Source organism: Dendropsophus ebraccatus, chromosome 4, assembly GCF_027789765.1.
Source record: "Dendropsophus ebraccatus isolate aDenEbr1 chromosome 4, aDenEbr1.pat, whole genome shotgun sequence".
Taxonomy (NCBI): Eukaryota; Metazoa; Chordata; class Amphibia; order Anura; family Hylidae; genus Dendropsophus; species Dendropsophus ebraccatus.
Genome location: NC_091457.1, coordinates 53,459 through 71,648, shown reverse-complemented (window position 1 = coordinate 71,648; position 18,190 = coordinate 53,459).

The following is an 18,190-nucleotide window of genomic DNA, read 5'->3' as shown; positions in this document are numbered from 1 at the left end:
AGCAGTGCACAGATGTCTCTCCCCAGCAATGCACAGTTGTCTCTCCTCAGCAATGCACAGGTGTCTCCCTCCAGCAGTGCACAGGTGTCTCTCCCCAGCAATGCACAGGTGTCTCCCTCCAGCAGTGCACAGGTGTCTCTCCTCAGCAATGCAAAGGTGTCTCTCCTCAGCAATGCACAGGTGTCTCCCCGCAGCAATGCACAGGTGTCTCCCTCCAGCAGTGCACAGGTGTCTCTCCTCAGCAATGCACAGGTGTCTCTCCTCAGCAATGCACAGGTGTCTCCCCCCAGCAATGCACAGGTGTCTCCCCCCAGCAATGCACAGGTGTCTCTCCTCAGCAATGCACAGGTGTCTCTCCCCAGCAATGCACAGGTGTCTCCCTCCAGCAGTGCACAGGTGTCTCTCCTCAGCAATGCACAGGTGTCTCTCCTCAGCAATGCACAGGTGTCTCCCCCCAGCAATGCACAGGTGTCTCCCTCCAGCAGTGCACAGGTGTCTCTCCCCAGCAATGCACAGGTGAGGGGATCAGCCTCAGCCAGAGCTATAGAGACATGAATGTGCAGATCCGAAGCATCACAGTGACAGATATGGCAGCCAGGCCTGCTGGGAGCTCACCAGGAGAACACACCCATAGAAATGAATGGGAGAATGCTATCGAGGTCAGATTTTATCCCTCAAAGATGATTTCAGCTTTTGACCGCACCCCCTCCATACACACAGACCACACCCCTCCTCACACACACCACACCCCTCCTTACCACACAAATAAGGGTAGTTGGGAAAATATAATTAAATACTGGGTACATTTTTTTGCGTTTCTGCGCATTACATATATATATATACAGTGGTCCCTTGGTTTAACAGTAACTTGGATTGAGAGAGTTTTGCAAGAAGAGCTTACAGTTTTTCAAAATAGTAACTTGGTTTAAGAGCATTGCTTTGGTGTAAGAGCTCCCTGTACTGGGTGGGAGGGGGAGTGGGGGAGGGGCATGGTCTGCATAGCGGGGTCTACAGCACTGTACTCTGACCCAGGAAGGCTCCCTCATCTTCCAAATCATAGCAGATCTACTTCAGGCTGGGGCTTACATCAAGGGACAGGACTGTGGAGGTAATCTCTCCATAGCTGTAACCCCTCTCTCCCCGGAGAGAGCGCTGCATGTATGTGCCCACATCTGTCCTGCTTATTCCTTCCTGCTTCCTAACAGCTATACACACTGCTGTTATAATGTGCCTGCACTTATACTTAGCCATTCAAACTCCTCTAAATAAAGTTTCTGTCACTGTTCTGTGATTCTCACTTCCTGATTGGTCCATGCTGAACACACCCCTCCCCCATTGTTGTCATGTGACCACACAGACGTCTGACAGCAGCCCTGCTTCTCTATTCTAGCCTGTTGTACTAAACTACTGCATTATGGGGATCTGCAGCTCCATCCTGTATCTAAAAGCTGCTGCAGTGTTATCAGGGTTATACAGTTACTATACATTATATACCACATGCTGCTATACAGTACAGTAACTTATATATCACATATCCAGCTGCTGTGTTATCAGGGTTATACAGTTACTATACACTATATACCACATGCTGCTATACTGTACAGTAACTTATATATCACATATCCAGCTGCAGTGTTATCAGGGTTATACAGTTACTATACATTATATACCACATGCTGCTATACTGTACAGTAACTTATATACCACATATCCAGCTGCTGTGTTATCAGGGTTATACAGTTACTATACATTATACACCACATGCTGCTATACTGTACAGTAACTTATATATCACATATCCAGCTGCTATGTTATCAGGGTTATACAGTTACTATACATTATATACCACATGCTGCTATACTGTACAGTAACATATATCACATATCCAGCTGCTGTGTTATCAGGGTTATACAGTTACTATACATTATATACCACATGCTGCTATACTGTACAGTAACTTATATATCACATATCCAGCTGCTGTGTTATCAGGGTTATACAGTTACTATACATTATATACCACATGCTGCTATACTGTACAGTAACTTATATATCACATATCCAGCTGCTATGTTATCAGGGTTATACAGTTACTATACATTATATACCACATGCTGCTATACTGTACAGTAACTTATATATCACATATCCAGCTGCTGTGTTATCAGGGTTATACAGTTACTATACATTATATACCACATGCTGCTACACTGTACAGTAACATATATCACATATCCAGCTGCAGTGTTATCAGGGTTATACAGTTACTATACATTATACACCACATGCTGATTGCTATACTGTACAGTAACTTATATATCAAATATCCATCTGCTGCTGTGTTATCAGGGTTATACAGTAACTATACATTATACACCACATGCTGCTATACTGTACAGTAACTTATAATATCACATATCCAGCTGCTGTGTTATCAGGGTTATACAGGTACTATACATTATATACCACATGCTGCTATACTGTACAGTAACATATATCACAGATCCAGCTGCAGTGTTATCAGGGTTATACAGTTACTATACATTATACACCACATGCTGTTAAACTGTACAGTAACTTATATATCACATATCCAGCTGCTGTGTTATCAGGGTTATACAGTTACTATACATTATACACCACATGCTGATTGCTATACTGTACAGTAAATTATATATCACATATCCAGCTGCTGCTGTGTTATCAGGGTTATACAGGTACTATACATTATATACCACATGCTGCTATACTGTACAGTAACTTATATATCACATATCCAGCTGCTGCTGTGTTATCAGGGTTATACAGGTACTATACATTATATACCACATGCTGCTATACTGTACAGTAACTTATATATCACATATCCAGCTGCTGTGTTATCAGGGTTATACAGTTACTATACGTTATACACCACATGCTGCTATACTGTACAGTAACTTATATATCACATATCCAGCTGCTGTGTTATTAGGGTTATACAGTTACTATACATTATACACCACATGCTGCTATACTTTACAGTAACTTATATATCACATATCCAGCTGCCGTGTTATCAGGGTTATACAGTTACTATACATTATATACCACATGCTGCTATACTGTACAGTAACTTATATATCACATATCCAGCTGCTGCTGTGTTATCAGGGTTATACAGTTACTATACATTATACACCACATGCTGCTATACTGTACAGTAACTTATATATCACATATCCAGCTGCTGTGTTATCAGGGTTATACAGTTACTATACATTATATACCACATGATGCTATACTGTACAGTAACTTATATATCACATATCCAGCTGCTGTGTTATCAGGGTTATACAGTTACTATACATTATATACCACATGCTGCTATACTGTACAATAACTTATATATCACATATCCAGCTGCTGTGTTATCAGGGTTATACAGTTACTATACATTATATACCACATGCTGCTATACTGTACAGTAACTTATAATATCACATATCCAGCTACTGTGTTATCAGGGTTATACAGTTACTATACATTATATACCACATGCTGCTATACTGTACAGTAACATATATCACAGATCCAGCTGCAGTGTTATCAGGGTTATACAGTTACTATACATTATACACCACATTCTGTTAAACTGTACAGTAACTTATATATCACATATCCAGCTGCTGTGTTATCGGGGTTATACAGTTACTATACATTATACACCACATGCTGATTGCTATACTGTACAGTAAATTATATATCACATATCCAGCTGCTGCTGTGTTATCAGGGTTATACAGTTACTATACATTATATACCACATGCTGCTATACTGTACAGTAACTTATATATCACATATCCAGCTGCTGTGTTATCAGGGTTATACAGTTACTATACGTTATATACCACATGCTGCTACACTGTACAGTAACTTATATATCACATATCCAGCTGCTGCTGTGTTATCAGGGTAATACAGTTACTATACATTATATACCACATGCTGCTATACTGTACAATAACTTATATATCACATATCCAGCTGCTGTGTTATCAGGGTTATACAGTTACTATACATTATATACCACATGCTGCTATACTGTACAGTAACTTATATATCACATATCCAGCTGCCGTGTTATCAGGATTATACAGTTACTATACATTATATACCACATGCTGCTATACTGTACAGTAACTTATATATCACATATCCAGCTGCTGTAGTGTTATCAGGATTATACAGTTACTCTACATTATATACCACATGCTGCTATACTGTACAGTAACTTATATATCACATATTCAGCTGCTGCTGTGTTATCAGGGTAATACAGTTACTATACATTATACTCCACATGCTGCTATACTGTACAGTAACTTATATATCACATATCCAGCTGCTGTGTTATCGGGGTTATACAGTTATTATACATTATATACCACATGCTGCTATACTGTACAGTAACTTATATATCACATATCCAGCTGCTGCTGTGTTATCAGGGTTATACAGTTACTATACATTATATACCACATGCTGCTATACTGTATAGTAACTTATATATCACATATCCAGCTGCTGTGTTATCAGGGTTATACAGTTAGTATACATTATACACCACATGCTGCTATACTGTACAATAACTTATATATCACATATCCAGATGCTGCAGTGTTATCAGGGTTATACAGTTACTATACATTATATACCACATGCTGCAATACTGTACAGTAACTTATATATCACATATCCAGCTGCTGTGTTATCAGGGTTATACAGTTACTATACATTATATACCACATGCTGCTATACTGTATAGTAACTTATATATCACATATCCAGCTGCTGTGTTATCAGGGTTATACAGTTACTATACATTATACACCACATGCTGCTATACTTTACAGTAACTTATATATCACATATCCAGCTGCCGTGTTATCAGGGTTATACAGTTACTATACATTATATACCACATGCTGCTATACTGTACAGTAACTTATATATCACATATCCAGCTGCTGTGTTATCAGGGTTATTCAGTTACTATACGTTATATACCACATGCTGCTACACTGTACAGTAACTTATATATCACATATCCAGCTGCTGCTGTGTTATCAGGGTAATACAGTTACTATACATTATATTCCACATGCTGCTATACTGTACAATAACTTATATATCACATATCCAGCTGCTGTGTTATCAGGGTTATACAGTTACTATACATTATATACCACATGCTGCTATACTGTACAGTAACTTATATATCACATATCCAGCTGCCGTGTTATCAGGATTATACAGTTACTATACATTATATACCACATGCTGCTATACTGTACAGTAACTTATATATCACATATCCAGCTGCTGTAGTGTTATCAGGATTATACAGTTACTATACATTATATACCACATGCTGCTATACTGTACAGTAACTTATATATCACATATTCAGCTGCTGCTGTGTTATCAGGGTAATACAGTTACTATACATTATACTCCACATGCTGCTATACTGTACAGTAACTTATATATCACATATCCAGCTGCTGTGTTATCGGGGTTATACAGTTATTATACATTATATACCACATGCTGCTATACTGTACAGTAACTTATATATCACATATCCAGCTGCTGCTGTGTTATCAGGGTTATACAGTTACTATACATTATATACCACATGCTGCTATACTGTATAGTAACTTATATATCACATATCCAGCTGCTGTGTTATCAGGGTTATACAGTTAGTATACATTATACACCACATGCTGCTATACTGTACAATAACTTATATATCACATATCCAGCTGCTGCAGTGTTATCAGGGTTATACAGTTACTATACATTATATACCACATGCTGCAATACTGTACAGTAACTTATATATCACATATCCAGCTGCTGTGTTATCAGGGTTATACAGTTACTATACATTATATACCACATGCTGCTATACTGTATAGTAACTTATATATCACATATCCAGCTGCTGTGTTACCAGGGTTATACAGTTACTATACATTATATACCACATGCTGCTATACTGTACAGTAACTTATATATCACATATCCAGCTGCTGTGTTATCAGGGTTATACAGTTACTATACATTATATACCACATGCTGCTATACTGTACAGTAACTTATATATCACATATCCAGCTGCTGTGTTATCAGGGTTATACAGTTACTATACATTATATACCACATGCTGCTATACTGTACAGTAACTTATATATCACATATCCAGCTGCTGTGTTATCAGGGTTATACAGTTACTATACATTATATACCACATGCTGCTATACTGTACAGTAACTTATAAATCACATATCCAGCTGCTGCTGTGTTATCAGGGTTATACAGTTACTATACATTATATACCACATGCTGCTATACTGTACAGTAACTTATATATCACATATCCAGCTGCTGTGTTATCAGGGTTATACAGTTACTATACATTATACACCACATGCTGCTATACTGTACAGTAACTTATATATCACAGATTCTGCTGCTGTGTTATCAGGGTTATACAGTTACTATACATTATATACCACATGCTGCTATACTGTACAGTAACTTATATATCACATATCCAGCTGCTTCTCATTGTTTCATCTCTTCTACATGTTATTCAGAATAATTATCAGTATATTTGGGGGTGGAAGCAATTGTCTGCAGATCAGTGGTTTCTTATGGGGACATTTGCTTCGGTTTAAGAGTGGATTTGGATTACTAGAGCAGTCCCGGAATGCATTACGCTCGTAACTGTGTGTATATATAACTGTGTGTATATATATATATATATATATATATATATATATATATATATATATATACATCTATCAGAAAGATAGATAGATAGATAGATAGATAGATAGATAGATAGATAGAGGACCTCCAGTATAATATCAGAATGAATACACATGTAATACCTGTGTATATACAGTTATACCTGTAATAGCAAATGTATGGCCCCCTCCAGCACTGATGCTCTTTATTAAGGACCACTCTTTCCCCAAGTCTGGCACTTGCTGAGGATGCCCGGTGTCATCTTTGCCTCTCAGCCCTAGTTGACCATAATTGTTGAAGCCCTGAAAGAAAGAATAAGATTAATGAGTTGAGAAAGGAATTGTGCAGAATATAGAACATAAAGCTGCCTGAAGGGATTAGAGTAGATAACCTCCAAGCACACTGTGTGATCTGCACTACATGGGAGAGTTATACACTGTAGGACCTACCTGGGCTCCTCCATCTAACTGTACTACACACGAGGTGTCCACAGCTGCTCCCACACATAGCAGAGTGCAGCGCACAGGAGCTGCATGCGCCTTTTTTTGGGATCTCAGCCAATGACAGATGCTGCAGCAGATCCTGACATGCTGCAGCTACTGAGTCTAGGTGCAGAGTTCTCTCCATCCAGTGTTATCTGCAGGGGGGATGGGGAGCCCTTACAGCAGAGATAAGGGGGTCTCACTATTGGCTGCAGAGAGATGGGGTCCTCAGAGCGGAGATTGCATATACACTGTTCTGTGCAGAGAGATGGAGGTCTCTCAGAGCAGAGATGGGGGGTCTCACTTCACTGTTCTCTGGAGAGGGATGGGGGTCTCTCTGCTCCCTCCACAAAGCTCATATAGTTTTCAGCTACAATTTTATGTCAGTTTTTGGTGTAAATGCAGTGGGGCACAGGACACCACACCCCCTTTACACAAGGTCCCACACACTTTCAAAAAAATAGCGAGCATGATATAAAACGTTACATTTAAAATGTAAAAAGTTACATTTTTGCACAAGCGAGTTTTACACCAAAGAATTGGTCAAATAAGTTGAAAAAAGGTATATAAGTGAATCCCCTCCTGTGTCTCCTAGCAGGCTCCCTTGGTCTCATTTCCTCTTACCTTGTCCAACCCCAGCCTCGTCTCCTCTCGCCTCTGTCATCCCCGGCCTACTCTTCCCACCCATTCATTCCAAGTCTCCTCTAGCCCTGTCTATCCCTGGACATGTAGAGAGAAAGGAGCTGCTGCACCTCACACCTATGGCTGACACTGTTGCCTCTTGGCTAAATCAAGGCCAGGATATTGATATATAATTTGATTAAACCATATTGCCTCATGTACCACGTGCAGGTCTCCTGGCTCACATGAGTCAATATACTAACTCAACACTGTGTCGGTCAGCGACCACTAACCCTGCAAAGCGAGCGCAAGCAGGGAAGGGAGGCCACGGAATGGCCCTGCAACCCCATTGTCACAGGATCAAACCCCAAGGGCCCCCCAAACCCAGCAGGCGCCACTTGCGCTGGCTTTGCAGGGTCTTGTCTCCTGTCGCCCGTTCATCCCTGTACATTCCCAGTCTCCTCTCAGACCATCCCTCCCTGGCCTCCTCTCCTACCCCTGTACATCCCCAGTCTCCTCTCACCCCATCCATCTTCGGCCTTGTCTCCTCTCACCTCGTCCATCCTCGGCCTCGCCCCCTCTCGCACGTCCATCTATGGCCTCCTCTCCGACCCACAGTCTCCTCTCGCCCCATCCATCCCTGGCCTCCTCTTCCACCCCTGTTCATTCCCAGTCTCCTCTAGCCCCGTCCATCTCAGGCCTCATCTCCTGTCACCTGTCAATCCCCGACCTCATCTCCTATCACCCCTTACATCCCTGGCCTCCTCTCCCACCCCTGTATATTCCCAGTCTCTTCTCGCCCCATCCATCCTCGGCCTAGTCTCCAGGGCCGGACTGGGAGTTAAAGTTAGCCCTGGCACTCAAACCCTAGCAGCCCACATAACATATCCTCCCTGATATGTCATAGATATCGGTGTATAATACACGCTGTAGCAAATTCTTCTTCAAATGGCCATGTTCCTCACTGCTTCCTTGAGACCCCCAGCAACACATAAAATGAAGATATATTATAATTTGCTGCAGATTTGATGTTTTAATTACATATTTCAGAAGCATCAAATCTGCAATGGATTAGATTTGAACATGCCCTTGAAGGGAATCCGTGAGGTTCATACCAGGTACACAGCTGTAGATCCCAGCAAAAAGGGATGGGGAATATAAGTGGCTGGACCTAAGGTTCTGCCACTTATATCTCCCCCACACCTGTTTTCCGGAATCTACAACACCATATCTAGTATGGACCTTATAGATTCCCTTTAACCCTTTAAGGACAGAGCCAATTTCGATTTTTGCGTTTTCGTTTTTTCCTCCTTGTGCATCAAAGGCCATAGCACTTGCATTTTTCCACCTAGAAACCCACATGAGCCCTTATTTTTTGCGTCACTAATTGTACTTTGCAATGACAGGCTGAATTTTTGCATAAAGTACACTGTGAAATCAGAAAAAAATTCAAAGTGTGGTGAAATTGAAAAAAACAAACGCATTTTGTTTATTTGGGGGAAATGTGTTTTTACACCATTCGCCCTGGGGTAAAACTGACTTGTTATGCACGTTCCTCAAGTCGTTACGATTAAAACGATATGTAACAAGTATAACTTATATTGTATCTGATGGCCTGTAAAAAATTCAAACCGTTGTTAACAAATATACGTCACTTAAAACCGCTACATTCCCCGGCTTATAGCGCTTTTATCCTTTGGTCTATGGGGCTGTGTCAGGTGTCATTTTTTGCGACATGACATGTTTTTTCTATCGATACCTTGATTGCGCATATACGACTTTTTGATCGCTTTTTATTACAATTTTTCTGGATTTGATGCGACCAAAAATGCGCAATTTTGCACTTTGGGATTTTTTTGCGCTCATGCCGTTTACCGTGCGAGATCAGGAATGTGATTAATTAATAGTTCGGGCGATTACGCGCGCGGCGATACCAAATATGTTTGTTTATTTATTTATTTGTTTACTTTTATTTATAACCTGGGAAAAGGGGGGTGATTCAGACTTTTATTAGGGGAGGGGGATTTTTATTGACAACAACACTATATATTTTTTTTTTAGACATATACTAGAAGCCCCCCTATGGTTGGGGTTATTCCTCCTGGGGTTAGGGTTATTACCCCCTAGGGGACTTCTAGTATATACACTTTGATCTCTCATTGAGATCTCTGCAGCATAGATATGCTGCAGAGATCCATGAGATAGGCACTCGTTTACGAGTGCCGAGTCGGGGACGGCGCCATCTTGGAGCGGTCCCCGGCCGGCTTCAGAAACGGAGATCGCTCCTCCGGGATAACATCCCGGTGGAGCGATCTCCGCCACTAGACACCAGGGAGACGCTGGATCCGGTAATCGGATGCAGCTGTCATGTTTGACAGCTGCATCTGATTACTGTATTAGCGGGCACGGCAATCGGACCGTGCCCGCTAATACCTACGGTCCCGGGCTACAAGCGGCACCCGGCACCGACGCGGTTCAGAGCGGGGTCGCCGTGCGGCCCCGCTCTGAACGCCCTTACAGGCAATAGGGCGTACCTATACGCCCTTTGTCGTTAAGGGGTTAAATGGGGAAAAACATGGCTGCTTTCTTCCAGAAACAATGCCACTCTCCTCCTCAGTTTGTGTGTGGTATTGCAGCTCAGTTCCATTGAAGTAAATGAAGCCAAGTTGTAATACCACACACAACCTAAGGACAGGCAATGTTTTTGGAAGAGTTGTGTTGTCATGTTGGGATTGTACATATATGTGCAATCCAAGATATCAAAGAACTGCTAGATACTGTATGTTTCATACTGTATCTATCTTTCTTTCTATCTATCTGTCTCATCTTTATCATCTATCTATCAATCTGTCACATAACTGTCTCTAATCTCTCTCTCATATCTATCTATCCATGTAGACAAAGCATTGATCAGAGGTTTAGGGCCCCATGGCAAATTTTAGGGTATTTTCTCTGCATAATAAGACTGTATATTTCTAAATAACAGTCATAGCTACCAAAATTACACCAGTGTACAGGAAGAAAATATCACAATACATGTTACCGCCAAACTGTTACCGACCAAACCTAGTATACAGAAACTAATACTACCAATAATACCAGTATACAAGAAGGAAGTATTATCACCATACGTGTTACTACAACACTGTTACTAAGCATAACCAGTAAACAAAACCAATATTACCAATAATACCAGTATACAAGCATACCTCCCAACTTTTGCTGAGAGGAAAGAGGGACAGTCACGGCAATGCACCACACCCCCTATAGGCACGCCCTCCCCATAACCACACCCCCATAGCCACACCCTCATAGCCACGTCACCTATTACCATTATATAAAAAACAAATATCACCACATCATGACTTACCCCCCATTAGGGCTGGGCGATATGGCCAAAAAATAAAATCTCGATTTTTTAAAAATTTTGGACGATTCTCGATTTAAATCTCAATTTTTTTCTCTTTTTGCTAAAAATGCAGGATATTTTTCTCCCTGCAGCATCAGAAACTATTTTATAGATGTTTGAGACAACAACCATATTGCTTCCCAGTGTAACAGTGCTCCTGCCGTGCCCCTATGTAGTAGACAAGCCCATTGTGTGCCCCATATAAGTAGTTTTTCCAAATATGTGCCCTATGTACTAGTGTATTAGTAGTAGTACAGATGAGGGGATTAGCAGTACAGGTAAAGATGAGGGGTGTAGTAGTGGTACAGATGAGGGGTGTAGTAGTAGTAGTAGTACAGGAACAGATGAGGGGTGCAGTAGTAGTAGTGCAGGTAAAGATGAGGGGTGTAGTAGTAGTACAGGTACAGATGAGGAGTGTAGTAGTAGCACAGGTACAGATGAGGGTGTAGTAGAAGTACAGGTATAGATGAGGGGTGTAGTAGTAGTACAGGTACAGATGAGGGGTGTAGTAGTACAGGTATAGATGAGGGTGTAGTAGTAGTAGTAGTACAGGTATAGATGAGGGTGTAGTAGTAGTAGTACAGGTATAGATGAGGGGTGTAGTAGTAGTACAGGTATAGATGGGGGTGTAGTAGTAGTACAGGTATAGATGAGGGGTGTAGTAGTACAGGTACAGATGAGGAGTGTAGTAGTAGTACAGGTACAGATGAGGAGTGTAGTAGTAGTGCAGGTACAGATGAGGAGTGTAGTAGTAGTACAGGTACAGATGAGGAGTGTAGTAGTAGTAGTAGTACAGGTATAGATGAGGGGTGTAGTAGTAGTACAGGTAAAGATGAGGGGTGTAGTAGTACAGGTTTAGATGAGGGGTGTAGTAGTAGTAGTAGTAGTACAGGTACAGATGAGGGGTATAGTAGTAGTACAGGTACAGATGAGGGGTGTAGTAGTAGTACAGGTACAGATGAGGAGTGTAGTAGTAGTACAGGTAAAGATGAGGGGTGTAGTAGTAGTACAGGTATAGATGAGGAGTGTAGTAGTAGTAGTACAGGTATAGATGAGGGGTGTAGTAGTAGTAGTACAGGTATAGATGGGGGTGTAGTAGTAGTAGTACAGGTACAGATGAGGGGTGTAGTAGTAGTACAGGTATAGATGAGGAGTGTAGTAGTAGTACAGGTAAAGATGAGGGGTGTAGTAGTAGTACAGGTACAGATGAGGAGTGTAGTAGTAGTACAGGTATAGATGAGGGGTGTAATAGTAGTAGTACAGGTATAGATGAGGGGTGTAGTAGTACAGGTATAGATGAGGAGTGTAGTAGTACAGGTATAGATGAGGGGTGTAGTAGTAGTACAGGTATAGATGAGGAGTGTAGTAGTAGTAGTAGTACAGGTATAGATGAGGGGTGTAGTAGTAGTAGTACAGGTACAGATGAGGAGTGTAGTAGTAGTACAGGTAAAGATGAGTGGTGTAGTAGTAGTAGTAGTACAGGTATAGATGAGGGGTGTAGTAGTAGTACAGGTACAGATGAGGAGTGTAGTAGTAGTACAGGTAAAGATGAGGGGTGTAGTAGTAGTAGTAGTACAGGTATAGATGAGGGGTGTAGTAGTAGTAGTACAGGTATAGATGAGGGGTGTAGTAGTAGTAGTACAGGTATAGATGAGGGGTGTAGTAGTAGTAGTAGTACAGGTAAAGATGAGGGGTGTAGTAGTAGTACAGGTACAGATGAGGAGTGTAGTAGTAGTACAGGTAAAGATGAGGGGTGTAGTAGTAGTACAGGTACAGATGAGGAGTGTAGTAGTAGTACAGGTTAAGATGAGGAGTGTAGTAGTAGTACAGGTACAGATGAGGGGTGTAGTAGTAGTAGTACAGGTATAGATGAGGGGTGTAGTAGTAGTACAGGTAAAGATGAGGAGTGTAGTAATAGTACTGGTATAGATGAGGGGTGTAGTAGTAGTACAGGTATAGATGAGGGGTGTAGTAGTAGTACAGGTATAGATGAGGGGTGTAGTAGTAGTACAGGTACAGATGAGGAGTGTAGTAGTAGTACAGGTACAGATGAGGAGTGTAGTAGTAGTACAGGTACAGATGAGGAGTGTAGTAGTAGTACAGGTAAAGATGAGGGGTGTAGTAGTAGTACAGGTACAGATGAGGAGTGTAGTGGTAGTACAGGTACAGATGAGGAGTGTAGTAGTAGTAGTACAGGTATAGATGAGGAGTGTAGTAGTAGTACAGGTACAGATGAGGGGTGTAGTAGTAGTACAGGTACAGATGAGGGGTGTAGTAGTAGTACAGGTAAAGATGAGGGGTGTAGTAGTAGTACAGGTACAGATGAGGAGTGTAGTAGTAGTACAGGTACAGATGAGGAGTGTAGTAGTAGTACAGGTACAGATGAGGAGTGTAGTAGTAGTACAGGTATAGATGAGGAGTGTAGTAGTAGTACAGGTACAGATGAGGAGTGTAGTAGTAGTACAGGTACAGATGAGGGGTGTAGTAGTAGTACAGGTAAAGATGAGGGGTGTAGTAGTAGTACAGGTACAGATGAGGAGTGTAGTAGTAGTACAGGTTAAGATGAGGGGTGTAGTAGTAGTACAGGTACAGATGAGGAGTGTAGTAGTAGTACAGGTAAAGATAAGGGGTGTAGTAGTAGTACAGGTACAGATTAGGAGTGTAGTGGTAGTACAGGTATAGATGAGGGGTGTAGTAGTACAGGTATAGATGAGGGGTGTAGTAGTAGTACAGGTACAGATGAGGGGTGTAGTAGTAGTACAGGTACAGATGAGGAGTGTAGTAGTAGTACAGGTATAGATGAGGAGTGTAGTAGTAGTAGTAGTACAGGTATAGATGAGTGGTGTAGTAGTAGTAGTAGTACAGGTATAGATGAGGGGTGTAGTAGTAGTACAGGTATAGATGAGGAGTGTAGTAGTAGTACAGGTATAGATGAGGGGTGTAGTAGTAGTACAGGTATAGATGAGGAGTGTAGTAGTAGTACAGGTATAGATGAGGGGTGTAGTAGTAGTACAGGTACAGATGAGGAGTGTAGTAGTAGTACAGGTATAGATGAGGAGTGTAGTAGTAGTACAGGTATAGATGAGGGGTGTAGTAGTAGTACAGGTACAGATGAGGGGTGTAGTAGTAGTACAGGTACAGATGAGGAGTGTAGTAGTAGTACAGGTAAAGATGAGTGGTGTAGTAGTAGTAGTACAGGTATAGATGAGGGGTGTAGTAGTAGTACAGGTACAGATGAGGAGTGTAGTAGTAGTACAGGTAAAGATGAGGGGTGTAGTAGTAGTAGTACAGGTATAGATGAGGGGTGTAGTAGTAGTAGTACAGGTATAGATGAGGGGTGTAGTAGTAGTACAGGTAAAGATGAGGGGTGTAGTAGTAGTACAGGTACAGATGAGGAGTGTAGTAGTACAGGTAAAGATGAGGGGTGTAGTAGTAGTACAGGTACAGATGAGGAGTGTAGTAGTAGTACAGGTATACATGAGGGTCAGGGACATAGCTAAGAGCATGGGGCAGACTGGGGGGGAAGGGCATGGGGTACACTGGGCTGGAGAGCATGGGGTACACTGGGGGGGGCAAGTATGGGGCACACTGGGGGGACATGCATGGGGCACACTGGGGGGAGCATGGGGCAGATCGGGGGGAGAATAGGGCAGATCGGCAGGGGCATGGAGCAGACCGGAGCAGGAGGGAACATACCTGGTGTACCCGCTCTGCGCGGGCGCACACCACCGGCACTTGCGCTCTCCTCCAGCCCGCACTACTCCCCGCAGCGGACCCGCCCCCATAGCCAGACATATATGCGCGCTTCCTCCCGGCCGCACATGGAGGTCCCCGGAGGAGGCTGCAGATACTGAAGCATCGGGTGATAGTGTCGCTGCTGTACAGCTCCAGCACCCGCAGCGATCACCCGATGCTTCAGTATCTGCAGCCTCCTCCGGGGACCTCCATGTGCGGCCGGGAGGAAGCGCGCGTACACGTCCGGCTATGGGGGCGGGTCAGAGGCGGGGACATAGGACGCTGCTGGCCGCTCTCGCTCCGTCCTCACGCTGTTTCAGTAGCTGGAGGATGCGAGCAGCCCCCCGCGCGCCCAAATCCAATGATTTTTTGGGAAAATCGATTTTCGATTTTCCAAAAAAGTCAAATCGATTCTCAAATTCTGGGCGAATTAATCGAATTAATTTGATTAATCGCCCAGCCCTACCCCCCATATACCATTACTACGTAACATCCACTATACAAAGACCAGTATCTCCACTACACTGACCTATACAGAGGTAGATACAAATGCTGCTCAGGCTTTTTACACCACATACGTGATTATAGTACAGCTACAGTCAGTGACTCACAGGGGGCGTCTTCTCTGATCGGAATTGCTCACTTTTTCTCTTCTTCTCCATTTGGTACAGTCCATCATGAAAACCACTTCTGGCAATGCCTCGTCCCTGAAGAATCTGCCGGACAAATATTTTAGGCTTTTTGCTTTTGCACGATCCTCACCATCTATACAAAGTCCCCATCTATATTGCTCTGCACTGTAACAGTGCTCACTCTATGCCACCCTGTAGTGTTTAGGCCTACTGTGGACCCTCAAATAGTACTTAGGCCCCTCTGTGCCCTCATATAGTAGATACACCCCCTCTGTGCCCTCATATAGTAGATAAGCCACCTCTGTGCCCCCCATATAGTAGATACGCCACCTCTATGCCCCCATATAGTAGATACGCCACCTCTGTGCCCCCCATATAGTAGATACACCACCTCTGTGCCCTCATATAGTAGATACCCCACCTCTGTGCTCTCATATAGTAGATAACCCACTTCTGTGCCCTCATATAGTAGATAAACCACCTCTGTGCCCTCATATAGTAGATACCCCACCTCTGTGCCCTCATATAGTAGATAACCCACTTCTGTGCCCTTATATAGTAGATAAACCACCTCTGTGCCCTCATATAGTAGATACCCCACCTCTGTGCCCTCATATAGTAGATAACCCACTTCTGTGCCCTCATATAGTAGATACACCACCTCTGTGCCCTCATATAGTATATACACCACCTCAGTGCCCTCATATAGTAGATACACCCCCTCTGTGCCCTCATATAGTAGATACACCCCCTCTGTGCCCTCATATAGTAGATACGCCACCTCTGTGCCCCCCATATAGTAGATACGCCACCTCTGTGCCCCCCATATAGTAGATACACCACCTCTGTGCCCTCATATAGTAGATACCCCACCTCTGTGCTCTCATATAGTAGATACCCCACCTCTGTGCCCTCATATAGTAGATAACCCACTTCTGTGCCCTCATATAGTAGATAAACCACCTCTGTGCCCTCATATAGTAGATACACCACCAGAGCTGGAGGAGATAAGAACAGGAGGCACTGAGCTGGTGGAGATAAGCACAGGAGGCACAGAGCTGGTGGAGATAAGCACAGGGGCACAGAGCTGGTGGAGATAAGCACAGGGGGCACAGAGCTGGTGGAGATAAGCACAGAGGCACAGAGCTGGTGGAGATAAGCACAGGGACACAGAGAGCTGGTGGAGATAAGCACAGGGGGCACAGAGCTGGTGCAGATAAGCACAGGGGGCACAGAGCTGGTGGAGATAAGCACAGGGGGCACAGAGCTGGTGCAGATAAGCACAGGGGCACAGAGCTGGTGCAGATAAGCACAGGGGCACTGAGAGCTGGTGGAGATAAGCACAGGGGCACAGAGCTGGTGGAGATAAGCACAGGGGCACAGAGCTGGTGGAGATAAGCACAGGGGCACAGAGCTGGTGGAGATAAGCACAGGGGCACAGAGCTGGTGGAGATAAGCACAGGGGCACAGAGCTGGTGGAGATAAGCACAGGGGCACAGAGCTGGTGAAGATAAGCACAGGGGCACAGAGAGCTGGTGGAGATAAGCACAGGGGGCACAGAGCTGGTGGAGATAAGCACATGGGCACAGAGCTGGTGGAGATAAGCACAGGGGCACAGAGCTGGTGGAGATAAGCACAGGGGGCACAGAGCTGGTGGAGATAAGCACAGGGGCACAGAGCTGGTGGAGATAAGCACAGGGGCACAGAGAGCTGGTGGAGATAAGCACAGGGGGCACAGAGCTGGTGGAGATAAGCACAGGGGCACAGAGCTGGTGGAGATAAGCACAGGGGGCACAGAGCTGGTGGAGATAAGCACAGGGGCACAGAGAGCTGGTGGAGATAAGCACAGGGGCACAGAGCTGGTGGAGATAAGCACAGGGGGCACAGAGCAGGAGGAGATAAGCACAGGGGCACAGAGAGCTGGTGGAGATAAGCACAGGGGCACCGAGCTGGTGGAGATAAGCACAGGGGCACAGAGCTGGTGGAGATAAGCACAGGGGCACAGAGAGCTGGTGGAGATAAGCACAGGGGGCACAGAGCTGGTGGAGATAAGCACATGGGCACAGAGCTGGTGGAGATAAGCACAGGGGCACAGAGCTGGTGGAGATAAGCACAGGGGCACAGAGCTGGTGGAGATAAGCACAGGGGCACAGAGAGCTGGTGGAGATAAGCACAGGGGCACAGAGCTGGTGGAGATAAGCACAGGGGCACAGAGAGCTGGTGGAGATAAGCACAGGGGGCACAGAGAGCTGGTGGAGATAAGCACAGGGGCACTGAGAGCTGGTGGAGATAAGCACAGGGGCACAGAGCTGGTGGAGATAAGCACAGGGGCACAGAGCTGGTGGAGATAAGCACAGGGGCACAGAGAGCTGGTGGAGATAAGCACAGGGGCACCGAGCTGGTGGAGATAAGCACAGGGGCACAGAGCTGGTGGAGATAAGCACAGGGGCACAGAGAGCTGGTGGAGATAAGCACAGGGGGCACAGAGCTGGTGGAGATAAGCACAGAG